At 40.7% G+C, this 13,593-nt stretch overlaps 1 protein-coding gene across 11 annotated transcripts in view; it reads left to right on the top strand.

Moving 5' to 3' along the window:
• Positions 1-13,593, top strand: part of LOC110978304 (uncharacterized) — a 202,026-nt gene that overhangs the window by 28,532 nt on the left and 159,901 nt on the right. For 7 of the 11 annotated variants that reach the window (XM_087148903.1, XM_087148902.1, XM_022233207.2 and 4 more), the window contains one exon: positions 7,468-7,563. The exons of 3 other annotated variants lie outside the window; for them this stretch is intronic. The gene's annotated coding sequence lies outside the window, so the exon portion shown is untranslated. Of the gene's footprint in view, positions 1-7,467; positions 7,564-9,532; positions 9,745-13,593 lie in introns of those variants that run through there. One more of the 11 variants, XM_087148905.1, reaches the window with a different exon arrangement.

Here is a 13,593-nt window from a genome sequence, read left to right as displayed (position 1 = left end):
TACTATAGATTAAAAACAGTGAGCATTTATCACGGTGCTTGACTGTGCTGTCCAGCTGTCCCTGTCCTACTGCTGAGTGTGATTCAAACTGTAACTGAAATCAAATTTCCCACAATCCCAAAGGTCACTCAGAGGTTAAAGGATATGTTGTGAAGTCTGGGAAAGGTCAAGCCCCTCAAAAACAGCAATAAAACAGGATGGTGGTCTTAGACAAAATTCTGAGTCTCCCCCAAACAGTTAGAAAACAGGGCAGCAGGATTGAAAAATTGTCAAAGTAAAAAAAACAAAAATAAAACCAATAAGAAAACAGTATGTAGGAGACACAGGGAAAAAATAGGTTTCTGTGCAGAAAACAGGAACAAAACAGGGGCTAACAGACGTGTTTTTGCTGAAAACAGAATCCAACATGATTTAATTCTATTTTGGGGCACAAAAACAGAATAGCAATCTGTTTTCAATAAAAATAACACAGGAATTTGTGCAGAAATTTTGACCAGGGGAAGTTACTGATGTACCACCATGCTTGATTCTGGTAACTCAAGAAATTTTTCATTTTGGAAATCATGCAAATGTGTGACTTAAACTTAAAACAACAAAACTCAAACAACACTCTGGAAAAGAAGATGTTTTTATTCACTCATATCAGCACAGGCCTTGCAATCTGTAGCGTAGTATAGCAAACAGTAAACCGACATGTGCATGTATGGTTTATTTTCCCTTGTCATTTATTCACGCGGCGAAACAAAAATGAACCCCATTTTGGCACTGATTACCAAATTGATGATCCCGTGTGGTAATTGTGAAAGTATTTCCAATTTAAGTGAAAGCCTCAGCGCACTGGCCGTTTATCCTAACAAAAATATCCCCTGTCCCTTACTCTCTGCGCAGCGCCTGTGTATGTATACGCAACTGAGATTTTCCGCGGAAGAGCGTGTAATTACTATCTTCCACTTGTTGTAAGCGAACACCCCTCGGATGACAGCTACGCCGGGGTCTTTCATAACCGAATTGATTTTTGTGTGTGTGTGTATGTGTGGAGAGGTGGTTAGCGTGTATGGTGTTGCTGGGAGAAACACCCCCGTTGGGGCGAGTGCCGTGCGTGTCCCTGCATTAATTGTGAACGGAAATGAAACGCTGGCAGCACTTCTCCGGACCAATTTTGCTGTTTCGCCGGCCGCTCGCCCCGATGTTCCGTGTTAATAGGCTTTGCACGGTGGGCAGATTGGATGATGGGACCTCTTCTTACTAGACCTTCCCCCCTTCCCCCCTCCACTGCTTCTTATTCTTGTGGTTTGCGTAAAGTGTAATACCCGGGCTAGTTTCAGCTGATCACACAACGGCGATACAAGCGAGCGACCTTTGATATGCAGGTCTCGAGTGCGGCGGGGAGCAGCTTCCCCCCTCTTCCCCCCCACTGCATCTCGCTGTCAAAACATCATACCCCTGTGCACTCATTGTTCGCAAGAATTATGAACGCCGTATAACGGCAATCAATAAAATGCCGGGGCTGGCAGAAGCTCGAGCAATTTTCTACTCCGTTATCAACCGCTGACACCGCTACGCATGTAGACACAGCTATGCAACCGTTTTTTTTTTTTTTTTGGTCATGCGCCTCGCTCCTTTTTTTTCCATAGGTGGGATTTTTCTATCATTTGGGGTTGCCCGGGTAACACACCAGAAACCATTGTGTGCCAAGGACTCCAGTGCCGTTCAATAATGATTAATAGTGGAGAGAGTTGAGTAATTACGTGCTTTTGTCCCCGGCAGTGCGGGAGGAACGCGCGAGATGAGCGACAGAGGGAGGAAGAGACAGAGAGGGAGAGAGAGAGAGAGAGAGAGAGAGAGAGGGAGCGCTCGGGTAATAATTGTGACTGCAGGGATGAGTGCGGGACTGTAGTTCAATTTCCTAAACGGATTATCGACGCAGAGGAAAAGTCCTTGATTGTGAGGCGAAGATCGTGCCGGCAATGTTTGATTGGCTGGAGGGGGGAAGTAAAGGGTTGTGGAGCCAGCCATGCGTGCACACAGTGTCATTTTGGGGTGTCCCGGTGTATAGTTGCCAGCAATAATATAATGGAGTGTCTCCATCGCTGGACCTGATGAGCATCAATATTATTGCCATTTACTGCAAGAAGGCATTAAGGTATACATGTATGTTGAGGGCTCGCCAGGGCATATGAGTGGCACGCTTCAGTCAGGTGTGTTTCTCCAGGATGGGGTTTCTTTGGGCATTTAATAACGCCAAACCATAAAACTAAGTACTTTTATTTAGTGCATGCTGAAGCAGTCTGAATTGAGTTTTTATTCCGGTCATGGAAAGTCTCCAGTTGACTGTCTTCAAGCATACTGACTTCATTGCATTTGTCTGTTTGCTTGAATAACTACTGTTAAACTGAGATTCTTGTACAGTACTTGTACAAATGTTCATATATGTTGTGGTTCCCTTTTGGCAACTGTGTGCCCTGTTCTTGGACAAGTTGCCGATGTTTGCTAGTGGACTGCTGCAGCAGTGCTGCCAATTTTCATGGAAGGGCACCCTCACGTTCATGTAGCTGGTTAATTACCATCCTATTTACTCACTCTTACTTTTGACAGAGTCAAAACGTGAAGATATTCTTTTCACAGCCAGGCCCAGGCTGGTTCTGGACAATCCCAAATCGATCATGACAAGTGTATGTGTCATCTTGAGCCAAGACTAACATCTTCCAGTGGCAGTGGCGAGGGAATGTGTTGTTTGGTTGAGGGCATTTCAGAGCAGTTTATCATTGTACGCACTTCATGCTGAAGTTTGCTTCACTCACACAAATACTGCTTGGACTTCCTGCCACAGTTTTGTGTGCATTCTGTTGAAAATTACTGACAATAAAAAATCATGCTATTCATTGGCTTTCCCCGGCAGTGGTATATGAAGTTGAAAATTAAACTTTTTGTAGGCTTGATTTCGTGGAGTTTACTGAAACATCGTGATAAAGAAAATTGCCAAAAGCAAACTGACCTATCAGCATTAAGCTTGGTGATGGCCACTCCATAGAATTGAAATACATGTAAAAGTGCTCCTCTTTAATCACTCTGAAAACACACTGCACAAAGACTGGTCTGTTATTACTGAAAATTTTCTTTATTTGAAATCCAACTCCCCATTGTCGAAATAGCATAGCACTCACTCTTAATCATTTACTCATTTCATAGGAAAGAATTGCTCTACACATCCTTTTGTAAACCCTTCATAGACATGGTTGCTCCGAAGGACACCTTTTAGTGGGAAATTTGATTTGATCTTTGCCCAGAAATGTTGTTGACAGAAGGGGAGAAATGGAGAGAGAACCTACCGTCTTGGCTTGGCGCGTTGTGCCGCGGTGGGCAGAGGGGGCCAGCTCAGCCCGCCCGGTCTCGGCCAAGCCCTAATGGGTGGGATCTGACATTCGGCTTGATAAATTAATGTAATTAAATTTGCCTTTGGGGAAATGAGTGAATTAAGGGATGCCGTGGTATCATTTTTCTGCTGTCGGGCCAGGGCTGGGGAGTTGGCTCGGGCTCGGGAAGAGACCGAGAGAGGGGTGGAGAGACTTAGATCATTGCGGTCGAAGTTAATGAGCCTTTATTTCAGGAAATGGTGCTTGCGCTTTGCTCCAGTGCACAGATGTGGGTCAGCTTAGGCCCAGGGGCTGGTAGCGTTGGCACCTAGAGGGAGACGGTGTCAGTGTTGTTTCACAACAGAGCCACATGATGGTTCGTTCTGCCAGAGGGTTTTGTGTTAGAATTTTAGAATGATGCTGCTGTAGGAAGTGTTAAGGGAGGGAATAGGAGCAGTTAAACCTCAGAACGTGGTCACTCATTGTGAGAGTACCAGTCAAGCACTTCTACTAGCAAAAAAAAAAGAAATATTTTCAGAGGCTTGGTATTTTTGTCTGGAAGGGAGAGGAGTTGGGATAGCATAGGATTTCCAATCATTCTCCCCCCCCAGGTGTATACGTCTTGCTTTCAGCATTCCAAATTGACACAAATCGTTGATTTTCGTCATCAAATGTTTTCATTTTAAACATTTATTGGAGATCTTGAAATGTGGTTCATTTTCTTCGGAAAATTTCTTGATGTTTTGAATCAATTTCCGTGCATAATAATTTGAATAAATGCAAACTGAGTGAAAAATCATTCCAAAATGATGAAATCTATGTATCTCTCAAGAAAGATAGAGGGTGCGTGTACCCTACACATGCATTCCAAGTAAAAAGATCGGGTATAAACCATGTACAGTGTACATTTCGGCAAACTTGTTTTATTTGTTTAAATCCAATCCAGGTTGACCACAGAAATTGTCCATTTGGTGTTTAATGAATGTATTGATTTTGTTCTCTGCCTATGCCTGGAGGACCCATATAGCATATGATCTGATAAAGGGCAACCTTGGCCAGTGTGCTCCTGGTGTATTCTACCGGTACCTTGTGCCTCCTGTATTCTTCAGCAATACTGTAGAGACCGAGACATGTCTAGTCCTCATTGAGTGAGGTTGCTTGTGGCTAGGAAAGAGGATGTAATAGCTTTTAAGAAATGGTAATAGTAATGGTAATTGTAGGTAATGTATTAAGAAATAGTAATAGTAATGCAATAGTATTAAGAAATAGTAATAGTAATGTAATAGTATTAAGAAATAGTAATAGTAATGTAATAGTATTAAGAAATAGTAAGAGTAATGTAATTGTATTAAGAAATAGTAATATAATAGTATTAAGAGCAATACTTTTGTGATATTTGCTTCAATTACTTGTATGCTGATAAGGAAAGGAAGGCTTACATATGTACATGTAGGATTTATTCCAGTGTAAGCTGTGAAAGATTTGCCAGGAATCAAGAAAGAGAATCTTAAAGTTTAAGACCACATGTAGGCCTACATGTACGTCTACCGGTATATTGAAACTGTGGTTAAAGTTTATGTGAAAAGAGAAACGTTCACATGCAGTGATTAGTGTAAACAGTTCCTTTCGCTTTATGGACAGTCAGCAGTATATGCAAAAGATTCAGAGAGATTTGAAAATCAGCTTTCTCCAAGAGAAAGGAAAGTTATGTCACCGACGTGGCCAATGTACATTTCATCCAAGTTTGAATGTTGTTGAATATTTATGATTGTGTTTGCATCTCTTGAGCAAGAAGGCAGATCTTTTATTTTTTCTCCTGGTGCACAAACATTGTCACTTTGTTGGGCGAAAGGCTTTTGTCTTAAAATTAATACTGGTTACTTGTGTGAAAAACAATGCTGGACTACAGTATTGTCTTAAAATTAATATTGGTCAATCTTGTGAAAAACAACATAACAGTGAATTGCATGTATGAATTCAGACTTTTTTGAGAAGCATATCAAAAAGAAACAACAGTATTTAAGCATGATTCATTTGGAGTAGAAAAATCCCTAGTATCTTTTAAATTGTATCATGAGCAAGCCCATGAGGCTGTTAAGGAGATTGTATGTTGACTTAGACAACTCACTGCCTGAAGTTTTGTTTTGTTCTGTAATTTCTTTCTATGTGCATGCATGTACATGTATGTACACGTAAAGTCCTACTGTATGTTTTACCTTGTAAAATTCAATGCAATTAAGTGCCATTTCCCACAACAGCTGTGCCACCTTTAAAACAATTTTTCCTATTCCATAGTAACCACAAAATAGAGTACACATCCTTTGGGTTCTGACCCGTGTTTACCATCTGTTGTACTACATTTTTCATTGAGTACCGGTACCTTGGTTTTGGTTTTAGTTCCGGTATTTGTGCCAACGAAGTGGTGAGGTCTGATAAAAGCAAACTCAATGCTATGGCACTTGAGGAACTGATAATGTTTCAGTTGTGATATTTTTGGTCTGTGTTGCAATTTATCATCCAGGGTTAGATCAATGCCCATAAATTCGTGTTTGAATTTATATAGTATGCACATGTACATGTACTGGTACATGGACGTATGCCGTAAACAAAATGAATGCAGATGAGACCTTGGAATTTTAGGGGAGTTTCTCTTCCACCTTTTTCTCAACACTGCATAGTACACTTTTGAGTGATTTGAAATATGAGGGCCAATTGGATTATGGAAAAAAGTGAAAACCCGAAGGTCGTTTTTAACGATGAAGGACATTTTAAGAGAAGAGATCTGTTTGACTTTTTCTCCGTGCATGTGTCATGAAATTGAACTCAAGTGAAAGTATTCAACAGGCTTTAAGATGTACGCTTGTCATGGACTTTGTGTTAACCATTTGCTACAACTGTGACCTACGTGTACGTTTCACATTGAGAAATTTTTTATTTGTGTCTTGTTGAGTGTTTTCCCCTGCCTGCAAAGCTGAATCTGTTTTCCAAATTGTCCTCCAACTGATTTTGTCCATTTTCTGGAAAAACAAAACCTGTTACAACCAGGTTTTTGCGTGGTTTTCTGATATCTCTCCCTCAGGGATTTCATTGAATTGAGTGGGCAAACTGAGAAGCTACAGGGGAAGTCTTGAGTTTGTTATATTCAATATTCATTGACAAAATTTGAATTTTAAAAGTATTAACAATGGAAGGAAAAGATGCTTCATGATTGACCATACCGCACAAGCAAATGTACATGTACATGTAACTCAAGTATCTCTATGAACACTGCTGTCCAAGCATTAGTGAAATGCTGAGTTGAACCTGCAAACATGGGTGGTGTTGAACCACTGTTCCTAAGTCCAAAGGAGCCAGTGATGCAAACATTCTCAAAAAACAGTTGAATTAATTACTCTGTTAAAAAATGTGCATGTTAGTGTATCTTTAAACTTGTCAAAAGACAGCTTGATTATAAGACGGCTCTTTCTTTGATGACATCTCAGTAGCTTGTGTCAGGCACATGCATACATTGTGACACTTTACCGCTGCTTCTGTGAATTTGTTCCGTACAGCCAGCTCAAGTATTGCATCCATCTGTTCTCTGCTTGTCTCACCATGGTATACTGAAGTGGTACACGCATCGTACATGTACAATCAAGTAGTGCTACATGTACATGACGAGCTGTCGTGTTCGATGCTTGATTTGCATTGCAGTCTGTGTCTCAAACGGCAGGGTTTCATTCAGTAGATATTGTGAAAGCTGCAGTGCCAGGCTGTGTCGGTTGGCTTATTAACTGCAGCGATGAAGCTGGTGAACTACCTCGATGGGTTATACCACAGTATCTCTGGGGGTATGAACCATCAGTTCCGATGTAATTTTCGCCAAGTTTTTATCTTCAAGGACTTCAACGTAGGGGGAGGCATTGTCCATGTAGAAAAATAACTAATTTTTTGGTCTCGAATTGCATCTCTATACTTAGAATGCAGAAAACTGCTTTCCTGCTCGAGAGGTCCATTTGTACATGTACGTGAATGCGTTAACCCACCGTTGTGTGGCACCTTGGTCGGGGGCTGTGGGCGCTGTTTGTCAATAATTCATGAATTAATTTTCACCCTATTGTCTTTCATGCACCAGGTGAGCCGCCTGGCTTCATTAGTCCAGCAGAGGGCGCTGCTTCGAATCTGAGTCGCGGGATCAGAATGCATCAGGCATTGTCAGAAACCAGCACAGGTACATGTACTTGTATGCTTCCTAGAAGTAACAGTTTTCTCATCATGTTAACACAAGTTTGTTAATTTCAGCTTAGTTCTTCTAATCTTGTTGGATTGAAAGTGGAGACTTTAGTTTTCATTTCACTGATTATTTGCTTACAGGCTGGCAACTCCTTGAAAATGTTGAATGTACAGTCATAAAGGATGGAAATAATAATGAAACTGATTTTGAAAATCAGGTTTCAAAGACTGCTAAGATTGTGGATCCCAACTTTGTGTGATACCTCCACTCTGAGGCAATCAATTGCATGTACATGTACAGTACATGTATATCAAAGGAAATGAGATGCCGTCTTCATCAACCAATAACGGCTTGGGGTGCCTGGCTGTAGACCCAGCAAAGAGGAAATCTTTGTGCGAGTGACAAACACTGCCAGGCATGCAAGGTTTCCTTGGAACAGCCAATTTCCTCACTTTTTAACTTGCCATTAGGAAATGAAAACCCTGAACAAAGTCACATGCGATTTGGAAGTTTTTCTCTTTTCCGAATTTCCTCTTGCACGCCTTAGCTGTCTTGTCGATGTACCCGAATACTGTAAATGTTTTTGGGGACTGTGGTGAGTCATACATGTGCATGCATGCACGTTTTTCAAGTCTGAACGAAGAAAGTGTAAAATCAGTCATTTCTGAAATTTTGAAATTGATTCTTGCTATAAGGGTTTTTACTGATTAATTATTACAAAAATGGTAATTTTTCAAAGCAGCACTGGACCTTGCTCATTAAAAATGCCGTGCTCCTTCCACTAATAACGTCCTGGCATTGAAGCCTCTAAGTCACCAAGTCTCCGGCCTGCATGAACACATGCATAGTGCACTGCTCACATGTACAACTCATCCAGTGGTAATGTAATTGACGTAGTGTTGTTAATTATATTCAGCGCATTGCAAGTACATGTATCAACTGGACAGTTGTAGCCTGCCATATGCCGACCGTGCAAATGAATACTGCCATATCAGAGACGTGCATACCAGTAAGATTACAAAATCAATTATCTATCAGGCACAAGACGCTCTGCTCACAATGTGCCTGTATATACACACAGCTGAACTGATAAATGACAGCATGATGTACTCAGCGCATAGTCTCACCACTGCAATTAAAACAAAGGATGCGCATGAACAAGTGGGAATGGTACCTGTGAGAGCAAGTGCCTTGCTGCGTAGCACCTGCTACTGGTCAGTGCGCCACCACGCGTTTGGCCGCATCACATTAGCGAAGCAAAGCATGAGCATTGGGTTCACATGATCTTTTTATGGTCCGGCATTTTCAGGGGATTGTCGTGGGTATGTTGAAATAATTTTTTTAAAAAGAGAGTTACATGTATATTTTCTGGAGAACTACTCGCACATGTATGATTTAAATGTTGTTTGGAAGAATGTTTTACCCAGGAATACCACAGTTGGATAAAAAGCCCCCAAAAGAAAAAAACTGGTCAAGATATTTTAACATTCAATGAGAACATTGCTCTTCCTTCTAAACCTTCTGACGCGAACACATGTATGATTCCTCTTTGTACTCTGCACTTATTTAAATAATACAGTGCAGTATGGAACAATGCAGGGAGGCTGTAGTTTTGTTTTCACTAAAATCACAACTTTATTATATTCTCATTATTCACACCGCTAAAAATGTGATGGCACCTTAAGCTACATGTACCTTGTCCATGTTCATTGGTGCACTCCACTTAGAATGACATGTATACAGTACATGTACCGGGGTGAATCTTTAATGCTCTTATAGTGGAGATTTCATCCTTACTAAACCATCCATTCCAAAAAGAAAGAAAAAGGGGTTGGCGCAATCAATATTTTAATATTTCATCCAGGGAGGAAGCATGCTTAGAAAAACAAGTTTCAGCCAATTTTGAATTGTACAGCTGCGCTAGGTCACCCACGTAATGTGATGCCTCTCTTTTCTTTTAGCTTAGTGGTGGTTAGATGACAACAGACAGCGTGGCATGCATAAGGGCAGATCTTCTGCTCCACCAAATATTGATTTGCAAAGTCCTTCTAGAACAAAGCAGTGAAAACACACCCCGAAACCCTGAGCTTTTGTTGCTCAGATAGCTGGAGACAACAGTGGGCTCTGGAAGTGAGGCAACTAGATAATTAATTTTTCGGAGTAACTTCACTCTCCCCTGTAAGTGCTACACTGAGATCCATTACTAATGCCAGCTTTTCCCATCAGTTCTTGTCAAAACTGTTATGAAAAAAAGCCTGCACAGTAGTTTTTTTTGGTGCCTGAGAGGGTTACATTTTTCTAATCACCAACACTTGATATACCCTAAGGGAGCTTTTTTTTCATAATGCATGTGGCATTTGGATTGGATCTACATGTATGCTACAGTTTGCTCCTTTTTTTTTCTTTTTCACCTTTTCCCCCAATAGCCGCCCACCATCTGGTTATTGCTATGGTTACAAATATGATGTATGTAACAGCTGAGTCTAACTGCCCCCCCCAATCTTTTCCCGTGAAGGTAATGCCTCTACAGCTCACGGATTTAATAAAACACAGGGTAGAAACATAATCGTGGGTGTCGCGCCCCAGTGGGTCCAATTATTTTCTCCGCCAGTTCCCGCTTCCAGTTCATGAAGGTACCATCACAATTGAGCCCATATAATTTTATGCTGAGATCAATGCCTCTTAACTTCATGTTTTCCCCCCCCCTTCCACCTCGGACTGATTTCCATAACAAAAGGGACTGCTGTCCAATTAACAGATAGTGATGGGCAGGCTACCCTAAAGTACAGTGTTCGACGTCTAGAATTAATTGTGTAGGGTCTCATCATCCCGGTATGCTCCATTCCTGTGCCTGATGACAAACCCATAAAAAAGTCCAGTGATGCTAATCGCCGTCATCATCATCGTTTCTCATCACCAGTATTTCCTGACTCTGTGTGTAGGCCTCATTAAGAATGCGCATCACAACTTATCTATTTGCAGTAGTGTCTCACTGGCAGTACTCATAAACTTGTGCATCTTTTTGTAGGTCTGATGTAAAGCTGAAATATGGATGATTTGTGCTTTTGGATTAGACAGAGTAAGACAAGCAAAACCATCATAGCAGAGCGGAGGGTCATACATGTAAATTGATGCAAGAAAAGAGTTTGGATAAATTTATTCAATGTACATGTACATGTACATGTACATAGACAGTAATGTACGTGTAGGAAGCAGGTGGTATGGTTGCGATATTTCTACATGGTAACATGTTTACTGTGCTCATTCATAGTAAAATTTGATCAAACAACTTTACATAAACTTATAAAAATTCGACTAAAATATGTTGAAATTACCAATACATTAATTAGATCTGACAGTACTGTGAACGTTTTAAGTTCTGACACAATACAACAGTTTAAAGTAAATTTATTCAAATGAAGTCCATAAACAAAACAGTTCATTATAACTAACAGATTGGTACATTTGTGTCAAAGAGTTTCCTTTATCACTAATCCCTTATGCTAATTTGAAAAAAATGAAGTTTTCTGAACACATTGGAGGAAGATTTCTTGTTAAGATTTTAGATATGACAATGCTTGTCGCTCCCTGTGCCAATCAAAATATGATTCCAGAGTCAGGGACTGAACGGTAGTAAAAGGTCTGTCACCAACTTTTTTTTATGCCAACAAAGTATATAAAAAGAAACATGTAGATGAGTACAATATCATCAATTGTCTTGTTGGCAGTTAAAAAACTGAATGGTGTTCCATGACTCACTCCCTTTTATGTCTGATTCGTTCCACACCTTCAAATTGTGTCCTGTTTAGTTCATGGAAAAATTATGAAGGTTTGGCTCTTTGCAGTGTTTTAATGAATGTGTATCAAGAAAGAGTCCAGTGGCATTGCCTGAATCATCAAGTGCTTGTCTGATATATTCACATAAATATGTATAATGATCTTGAAGCCGATCAGCTTAATCATGGTAATTTTATAATTACGCGGTGTGTATGTCATTGCAGCTTGTGTTTACCAGTAAGTTTATTTGCATTTCATGGGGCCGGTTGTCCCCTGGTACCAGCCTTGTCGGAAGTGAATAGCGACACCTACCGTCCAGCGGCCATGCAGGCAGGCACAGGGCTCTCCGCTAACGAACCTGGCACGGTGCTGTTCCTCGGCCATCAATAAATCATTACCGCAGTTTGATTGTCAATGTACGGCCGTGCGCTGTCGGCCAGTTTGCGGGATCGTTCACGCGTGCAGATGACAAACTAGACGTGTTGTGTCCTCTTGATTGCTTGGCGTGCCATTAACGCGATAAGTGAGTGGCATACAGATTGCTCTGGCAAATGTCTGCATGTGTGCACCATGTCTCTTCTCAATCTCCTTTTGTTCCCCCTTGCATTACTCTGTTTTAATCCCTTGGCCACATAAAAGCCCTTTTTGTTTATTAACAGGACTGCCTTGGGTATCAGTTTACAGTGTACTAACTGCTTGAAAGGGCTTGCCTTGACTTAGCCAGTTATATTGATGCAGGCAGATTTACTGTCGCTTCCTCGGGAACTCCACTTTTTCTGATGTCCGTCTCAGGAGAGTCATTTAGGGTCGATTTCAAAAACACAACTCAGAAATTAAAGAAGGAACTGAACTTCATTTAGTGGAAGATGGTTTTGTAATTTACTGTAGAAGGATGTTGGCTGGTGACAGAGTGGGAGCGGCCCATCGTTCATTTGTGAAATCCTATATCACTACGTTTAAGTTTTTTCAGAGAATGTGTGACCAGGCCTATCAAAATGAATACACTATTCTGCCTGATTGAATAATTTCTCTCTTAATTTAAGTGATTGGGAAAAAAATGTACCCTACTAATCTTGGAGAAGTGGAAGGCATACATGTAGTTTTTATTTGTCATTTTCCATTATAAGTTTTTGCTAATTATTCACTCAACAAGTTTTTGAAAGACCATTGTGATAACTTGCATGCATTCATTAATTTGAAGGCTACATCAGGTGTAGAAAATTCCTGTGAAACATGTAGATATTCTTTTCAGTACAAGTCGGTAGACATTCACTGCGTTCAGGGGACAAGTTCTTTTGTTAGGGAACTTTGAACCGAGTTGTGGGGACATTCCTGCGTCCCCACAACGTTTTCGGTCCCCACAAAATAGGTGAAATGTCGGAGTGTGTGTCCCCACAACTACGGTGTGGGAGTGCGTGTACCAGCCTCTTAAAACCTGGAGCAGACACCTGGGCCATGTTCTTTTACCACAAAGCCCCAGTTAATCATTGCAATACCTCATTCTAAACGTGTTTTTCTACCACTAAAGCATTTTTCCTGCAAGCGATACAGTTCTTTACACGTATTTTGTCCGCAAGAGAGAAAAAACATGATAAGTGTTCAAAGACCATGTGAATTGGAAGATTTTGTGCACAAGAAAGTTGCTGAGGGTTTTTACAACTGTTTTGCCATAAACATAAGCCAGGCTGTTCATGGAAGTTCAGTGAGATATACTACAAACAATTGGTTATGAACTGTGACTAAATGCTTTTAAACACTTTTTGTACTACACGTTCAAACAGCTCTGTGTAGGTCGTCTCTGTCTATCAAAACAGTTGGTTTAAAGTCCACTGCTCTAGAGAGAGGAGGTCCATCCCGTGTGATTTTTAAGACCAGCAGGATCTTTTGCGGAGTGAATTAACAAGGGTACAGTTAATGCATCTGGATTAAGAAGAGGTGCGGTGGGCTGAGAAGTAAATAAATAGTTATTGCCCCCAGTTACTTGTGAGCTTTCTCGATATAAGAAAAATGAGTTCTTGATTCTTTTTCTGTAGATGACTTTTGCTGACAAAAACCAGATGTGTGAGTATGATATGACAGGGATGAGTAATGCTGGACTGTTGCCAAAAAAAAAAGAAAATTTGAGCAGAATTACGCCCCCAACTGTTTCTATAAATCTTTGGTCGTGGAGATGTGGTTCAATTCACAGGTCATTCCCAAATCACAGCTCTCTGATTAATATCTTAGTCATTTTCTTTGAGGAACATGCAG

Source organism: Acanthaster planci, linkage group LG18 (assembly GCF_054643075.1).
Source record: "Acanthaster planci isolate LZ-2023a linkage group LG18, COTS_SCS, whole genome shotgun sequence".
Lineage (NCBI taxonomy): Eukaryota > Metazoa > Echinodermata > Asteroidea > Valvatida > Acanthasteridae > Acanthaster > Acanthaster planci.
This window is presented reverse-complemented; position numbering and strand designations above follow the sequence as displayed.